Source organism: Macaca thibetana, chromosome X, assembly GCF_024542745.1.
Source record: "Macaca thibetana thibetana isolate TM-01 chromosome X, ASM2454274v1, whole genome shotgun sequence".
Taxonomy (NCBI): Eukaryota; Metazoa; Chordata; class Mammalia; order Primates; family Cercopithecidae; genus Macaca; species Macaca thibetana.
The window spans coordinates 143,929,711-143,937,604 of NC_065598.1; positions in this window are offsets into that span (position 1 = coordinate 143,929,711).

Consider the following 7,894-nt stretch of genomic DNA (forward strand, 5'->3'; position numbering starts at 1 on the left):
AGAAACTATCATCAGAGTGAACAGGCAACCTACAGAATGGGAGAAAATTTTTGCAATCTACCCATCTGATAAAGGTCTGATATCCAGAATTTACAAGGAACTTAAATATGTTTACCAGAAAAAAACAAACAACCCCATCAAAAAGTGGGCAAATGATATGAAGAGTCACTCCTCAAAAGAAGGCATTTACATGGCCAACAAACATATGAAAAAAAGCTCAACGTCACTGATGATCATAGAAATGCAAATCAAAACCACAATGAGATACCATCTCACAGCAGTCAGAATGGCGATTATTAAGTTAGGAAACAATAGATGCTGGTAAGGCTACAGAGAAGTAGGAACGCTTTTACACTGTTGGTGGGAATGTAAATTAGTTCAACCATTGTGGAAGACAGTATGGCAATTCCTTAAGGATCTAGAACCAGAAATATCATATGACTCAGCAATCCCATTACTGGGTATATACCTAAAGAAATATAAATCATTCTACTATAAAGACATATGCACAGTATGTTTATTGCAGCACTATTTACAATAGCAAAGACATGGAACCAACCCAAATGCCCATCAATGATAGACTGGATAAAGAAAATATGTTACATATACCCCATGGAATACTATGCAAAGATCATATCCTTTTCAGGGACATGGATGAAGCTGGAAGCCATGATCCCCGCAAACTAATACGGGAACAAAAAACCAAATGTCACATGCTCTCACTCGTAATTCAGAGTTAAACATTGAGAACACATGGATGCAGACAGGGGAATGACACACACCAGGGCCTGTTAGCAGGTAGTGGGTGAGGGAAGAGAACTTAGAGGGCAAGTCAATAGGTACAGCAAACCACCATGGCACACTATGTTTGTTACCTATGTAACAAACCTGCACATTCTGCACATGTATCCCATTTTTTTAGAAGAAATGAAGGGGAAAAAAAAAGACTAACAAAGTTAAAAAAAAGAGAGAAGATCTAAATAAATACAATCAGAAATGACAAAAATGACATTGCAACTGATCCCACAGAAATACAAAAGATCCTCAGAGAATACCATGAACAATTCTGTGCACACAAACTAGAACCCCCAGAGGAAATGGATAAATTCCTGGAAACACATAATCTCCCAAGATGGAATCAGGAAGACGTTAAAACCCTGAGCAGACCAATATTGATCTATGAAATTGAATCAGAAAAAACAAACCTACCAATCACAAAATGCCTGGATCAGATAGATTCACGCCCAAGTTCTACCAGATGCATAAAGAAGAACTAGTACCTATCCTACTGCAACTATTCCAAAAAATTGAGGAGAAAGAACTACCTAACTCATTCTATGAGGCCAACATCAGCTTAATACTGCAAAAATCTGGCAGTGACACAACAGAAAAGGAAACTTCAGGCCAATATCTCTGATGAACATAGATGTAAAAATCCTCAACAAAATATTAGCAAATCGAATCCGGCAGCACAACCAAAAGTTAATACACGATGATCAAGTACGCCTTGTTCCTGAGACGCAAGGCCGGTTTGACATATGCTCATCATGAGATGTGATTCACCACATAAACAGAATTAAAACAAAAAACATATTATCATCTCAATAAATGCAGAAGAAGCTTTAGATAAAATCCAGCATCATTTCATGATAAAAACCCTTTAAAAACTAGGCATCAAAGGAACATACTTCAAAATAATGAGCTATCTATGACAAACCCATAGCCAACATCATACTGAATGGGCAAAAGTTAGAACCATTCCACTTGAGAACTGGAACTAGAAAAGGATGCCCACTTTCACCACCCCTATTCAACGTAGTACCAAAAGTCCTAGCCAGAACAATCAGGGAAGAGAATGAAATAAAAAACATACAAATAAGAAATGAAGTCAAAGTATTTGTCTTTGCTGAAGACATGATTTCATGCCTAGAAACCTGCTAAGACTCTGACTAAAAGCTACTAGAATTGAAAAATAATTTTAGCAATGTTTTAGGACACAAAATCAATGTACAAAAATCAGTAGCATTTTTATACACCAATAGCATCCAGGCTGAGAGTCCAATCAGGAGCACGACCCCATTTACAATAGTCACACACACACAAAAATATCTAGGAATATAGCTAACCGAGGAGGTGGAAGATCTCTACAATAACTACAAAACACTGCTGAAAGAACTCAGATATAACACAAATAAACAGAAAGACATTCTAGGTGCATGGATTGGAAAAATCAATATTGTTAAAATGGCTATACTGCTCAAAGCAATTTAGAGATTCACTGCTGTTCCCATCAAAATACTGAGGTCATTCTTCACAGATTTAGAAAAACTATTCTAAAATTCATATGGAGCCAAAAAAGAGCCTGAATAGCCAAAACAATCCTAAGCAAGAAGAACAAAGCTGGAGGCATCACACTACCCAATTTCAAACTGTACTGTAAGATTACAGTAATCAAAATGGCAAGGTATTGGTACAAAAACAGACACAAAGACTAAAAGAACAGAATAGAAACCTCAAAAATAAAGACACACACCCACAACCATCTTATCTTTGACAAGGCTGACAAAACAAGCAATGGGGAAAGGACTCCCTACTCAATAAATGGTGTTGGAATAATTGGCTAGCCATACACAGAAGAAAGAAACTGGACTGTTACCTTTAACCATATACAAAAATTAACTCAACGTGAATTAAAGATTTAAATGTAAGACCTCAAACTATAAAAATCCTAGAAGAAAACCTTCTCAACATCAGCTTTGGCAAAGAATCTTTGGCTAAGTCCCCAAATCCAATAGCAACAAAATCAGAAATTGACATGTGGGACCTAATTAAACTAAATAACTTTTGCATGGCAAAAGAAACTATCAACAGAGTACACAGATAATCTACAGAATGGGAGAAAATATTTGCAAATTAAGTACCCAAAAATGATCTAGTATCCAGAATCTACAAGGAACTTAAACCAACAAGCAAAAAACAAATAACCCCATGAAAAAATGGGTGAAGGACACAAACAGACACTTCTCAAAAGAAGACATGCAAGCAGCCAAGAAACATGAAAAAATGCTCAATATCACTAATCATCAGAGAAATGCAAATCAAAACCACGAGGAGATACCATCTCACACCAGTCAGAATGCCTATTATTAAAAAGTCAAAAAACAACAACAACCAACAAACAGATGCTGACAAGGCTGTGGAGAAAAGGGAATACTTACATACTGTTGGTGGGAATGTAAATTAGCTCAGTCACCGTGGAAAGCAATTTGGAAATATCTCAAAGAACTCAAAACAGAGCTACCATTCGATTCAACAATCCCATTACGGGGTATATACCCAAAGGAAAATAGATAATTATACCAAAAACATATACACTTGTATGTTCATTGCTGTGCTATTCACGATAGCAAAGACATGGAATTAATCTAATGTGCCCATCAATGGTGGATCCCATACAGAAAATGTAATACATGTACACCATGGAATACCATGCAGCCATAGAAAAGAATGAAATACTGTCCTTTGCAGCAACATAGATGGAGCTAGAGTCCATAATCCTAGGTAAATTAACACAGGAACAAAAAACCAAATCGCACATGTCTCACTTCTAAGTGGGAGCTAAACATTGAGCACCACGGACATAAACATGGGAACAACAGACAGTACGGATTACTAGATGGGGGAGGAATGGAGGAGGGCAAGGGCTAAAAATCTACCTATTGGTGGGACCAGGCGCGGTGGCTCATGCCTGTAATCCCAGCACTTTGGGAGGCCGAGGCGGGTGGATCACGAGGTCAGGAGATAGAGACCATCCTGGCTAACACGGTGAAACTCTGTCTCTACTAAAAATACAAAAAATTAGCTGGGAGTGGTGGCAGGCACCTGTAGTCCCAGCTACTCGGGAGGCTGAGGCAGGAGAATGGCGTGAAGGTGGAGCTTGCAGTGAGCCGAGATCAGGCCACTGCACTCCAGCCTAGGCGACAGAGCGAGACTCCTTGTCAACAAAACAAAACAAAACAAAACAAAACAAAACAAAACAAAACAAAAACTACCTGTTGGTACTATGCTCACTACCTAGATGTGATATACCCATGTAACACAACTGCACATGCACCCACTGTATAAAAAATAAAAGTTGAATTTAAAAAATAAATACATAGGTTATTTCTCTACTGCAAAACCAGTCTCAGTGAATTGGTTTTGTCCATGCAGTGGGAAGGAAGAACCCATCGGGTAATACACTTTCTCACAGCTTTCAGCACCTGGAGCCTTGCTGCCATCACTGTTATTATCACCACTACCACTGTGGAACTGTCTGGGGGCTGAGAAGGAAAAGAAGAAAAAAAAAAAGTAAAATGAATCCTACTGCCTCTGAATATTAGCTATCCACTTTCCTGCTTCTTAAACCAGAAGTATGTTTTTTCCTGCAGTTCTGTCTAGGTTCCTACCTTGGACTCAGGACTGGAGATACTGGAGGGAAAAAATGGGAAACTCACCAACAATTGGTTGGTACTTCAAATTCTCACCTTCCTCTTCAATCTTCCCACTACCATTTACTTTTCAAAGCTCTCACTTAGCTGCTCCATGTAATCTGTTTAAATTTTATAACTGTATGCACTAAGAAAAACAAGGGAGAGTATGGTTACTCCACCCCAACTCTTGAATCCAGGACTTTCTCAGCCTCAATTTTGTCACCTGAGAATGGAAACTATCAGTGGTTACACAGCATAATTGCATTAAGAACATGATCTTACTATCCCAGGAAATTCTTATCTGGGAAGATGAAATTGTATATAATTTTTGGTTGCTTCAGGGACTTCCTAAAAATTCAAATATTTGAACAAAAGAACACTCATCTAATTCTCATCAGGGCGATGGGTCCCTTCCCAAATTGGCAAGTCATTCAGTGCACTTTTTTTGTTACTGTTACTCTTCAAGGCTTGCTTCAAAACCCTTACCTCACTGTGTTCGTCAGTTCCAAATGATTGAAATATCACAAATTATTCCAATCCTAATCATGCTCCAGCGTTAAATAATCTATTCTAAATCAGACCCCCAAAATCTTATGCATATCTTACTATTGACTACCCCTTCCTAGACATTACTAAGACAGGCAAATACTGATATCTCTTACTGCAGAATGAGATAAATGGACTTAGCTTGATCAATCAAAACATTATTATGGTGTGTGTATCATAATATGTATAATATGTGTGTGTGTATATGTATGTGTGTGTGTGTGTATATTCTCTTTTTCTGGAGAACCCTAACTGGTACACACACCATTATATATACATATGTGTGTGTGTGTGTGTATATATATGTATGTGTATGTATGTATGTGTGTGTACATATATATATTTGTGTGTACCAGTTATATACGTGTGTGTGTGTGTGTGTGTGTGTGTGAAACAAGGAATTGACTTGCCTGATTATGGAGGCTAAGTGCCATAATCTGCTGTCTAAAATTTGGAGACCAAGGGAAGTTGATGGTGTAATCTCAGTCCAAACTTGAAGGCTTAAGAACTGGAAGACTAATGGTGTAAGTCCTGGCCTGAGTCCAAAGGCCTAAGAACTGGCTCTGATGTCTGAGGGTAGGAGAAGACAGATGTCTCCACTCAAGCAGATAGGAAATTCTCCCTTCATCTACCTTTTTCCTCTATTCGATGGATTGGATGATGCCCACCCACATTGGTGAGGGTGGATCTTCTTTACCAATTGATAGACCAATTCAGTCTACCAATTCAAATGCTAATCTCTTCCTGAAACACCCTCACAGACACACCCAGAAATAATGTTTTGCCAGCTATCTGGGCATCCCTTAGCCTACCCAGTTTGACACATGCAATTAACCATCATAGGGGTGTGTGTGTGTGTGTGTGTGTGTGTTTGTGTGTGTGGGTGTGTTTGTAGAAGTCAGCAATTGACAGACCTATCCAAAAATATTCTTGTGGGACCAATTTAGCAATTGAAAACCCTTATCAGTTCCTCTACTTTCACAAAAATAGTTCAGACAAATCACTAAAGATCTTAACAAGAGTTTATATATTACAAATGAGAGACATGAAAATTACCCAATTTATTTACACCTGCCAACCTTTATGGACTAGAAAGTTCCCTGGATCTCACCATCCTAGCATTGTCAATGAGAAGTTTTCAATTTGTTTTGCTTTGTTACACATGATACCCAGAAGACAATTTTATTTTTCTATGTCCACTTCTATGTTCAAGAACTTTCCTACATTAGAGTCATGTGGTTAGCTCCCATCTTCTGAGTCTCTCTCAAGCTCCCAAATACCCATCTCAAAACACTTATCTTCTGTACGCTTTTTCTTTAAACCAATGTTCCTTGTTTTCATAAGTACAAAAGTATCACCTGTTCTGTAGAGAACCAAACCATAATTATTGGATGCTTGAACTTGTAAATGCCACACACTAGTGTGTTAATATAGGTATGTGTGTGGTCAAATAAATATGTCTGAGCTAAAGGAAGAAAAATAACCCATGTGCCTTTAATCCAATTTATTTACAGGCTGTATGACTTGTCTGCTTTTTAAAGAATTTTGCCTAATATCTCAAAGGGTCTTCTCCCATTTTTGCTTTATATTTTCAACAAGACTGACATTAATGTCTTTAAAAGATCATGTAAATATGTTATGCATGGTATAATCAAAATGTAAGGCATTGTGATTTTAGAATCTGTGTCTTTAAAATTTTACATTGTGTTTTAGAAATATTTGATGTAGTTTGTCATATTGCAGTTTCCTTTGTTTCTCCAGCTTCTTTTCACTACCCAAAAGTCTCCACTTCTGCTTGACCATCTACTCCACTCTTCTTTCCATTTCCTATCTCAAATACCCCTTTCTCTAATTACCTCTATCAGGTTTGACTCACATATACTTATTTATTTATTTATTTATTTATTTATTTTATTTTATTTTTTATTATACTTTATGTTCTCGGGTACATGTGCACGACGTACAGGTTTGCTACATACGTAAACATGTGCCATGTTGGTGTGCTGCACCCATTAACTTGTCATTTACATTAGGTATATCTCCTAATGCTATCCCTCCCCCCTCTCCCCACCCCACAACAGGCCCTGGTGTGTGATGTTCCACTTCCTGTGTCCAAGTGTTCTCATTGTTCAATTCCCACCTATGAGTGAGAACACGTGGTGTTTGGCTTTCTGTTCTTGTGGTAGTTTGCTGACAATTATGGTTTCCAACTGCATCCATGTCCCTGCAAAGGACATGAACTCATCATTTTTTATGGCTGCATAGTATTCCATGGTGTATATGTGCCACATTATCTTAATCCAGTCTGTCACTGATGGACATTTGGGTTGGTTCCAAGTCTTTGCTATTGTGAATAGTGCCACAATAAACATACATGTGCATGTGTCTTTATAGCAGCACGATTTATAATCCTTTGGGTATATACCCAGTAATGGGATGGCTGGGTCAAATGGTATTTCTAGTTCTAGATCCTTCAGGAATCACCACACTGTATTCCACAATGGTTGAAGTAGTTTACAGTCCCACCAACAGTGTAAAAGCATTCGTATTTCTCCACATGCTCTCCAGGACCTGTTGTTTTCTGATTTTTTAATGATCACCATTCTAATTGGTGTGAGATGGTATCTCATTGTGATTTTGATTTGCATTTCTCTGATGGCTAGTGATAATGAGCATTTTTTCATGTGTCTGTTGGCTGCATAAATGTCCTCTTTTGAGAATTGTCTGTTCATATCCTTTGCCCACTCTTTGATGGGGTTGTTTGTTTTTTTCTTGTAAATTTGTTAGAGTTCTTTGTAGTTTCTGGATATTAGTCCTTTGTCAGATGAGTAGATTGCAAAAATTTTCTCCCATTCTGTAGGTTGCCTGTTCACTCT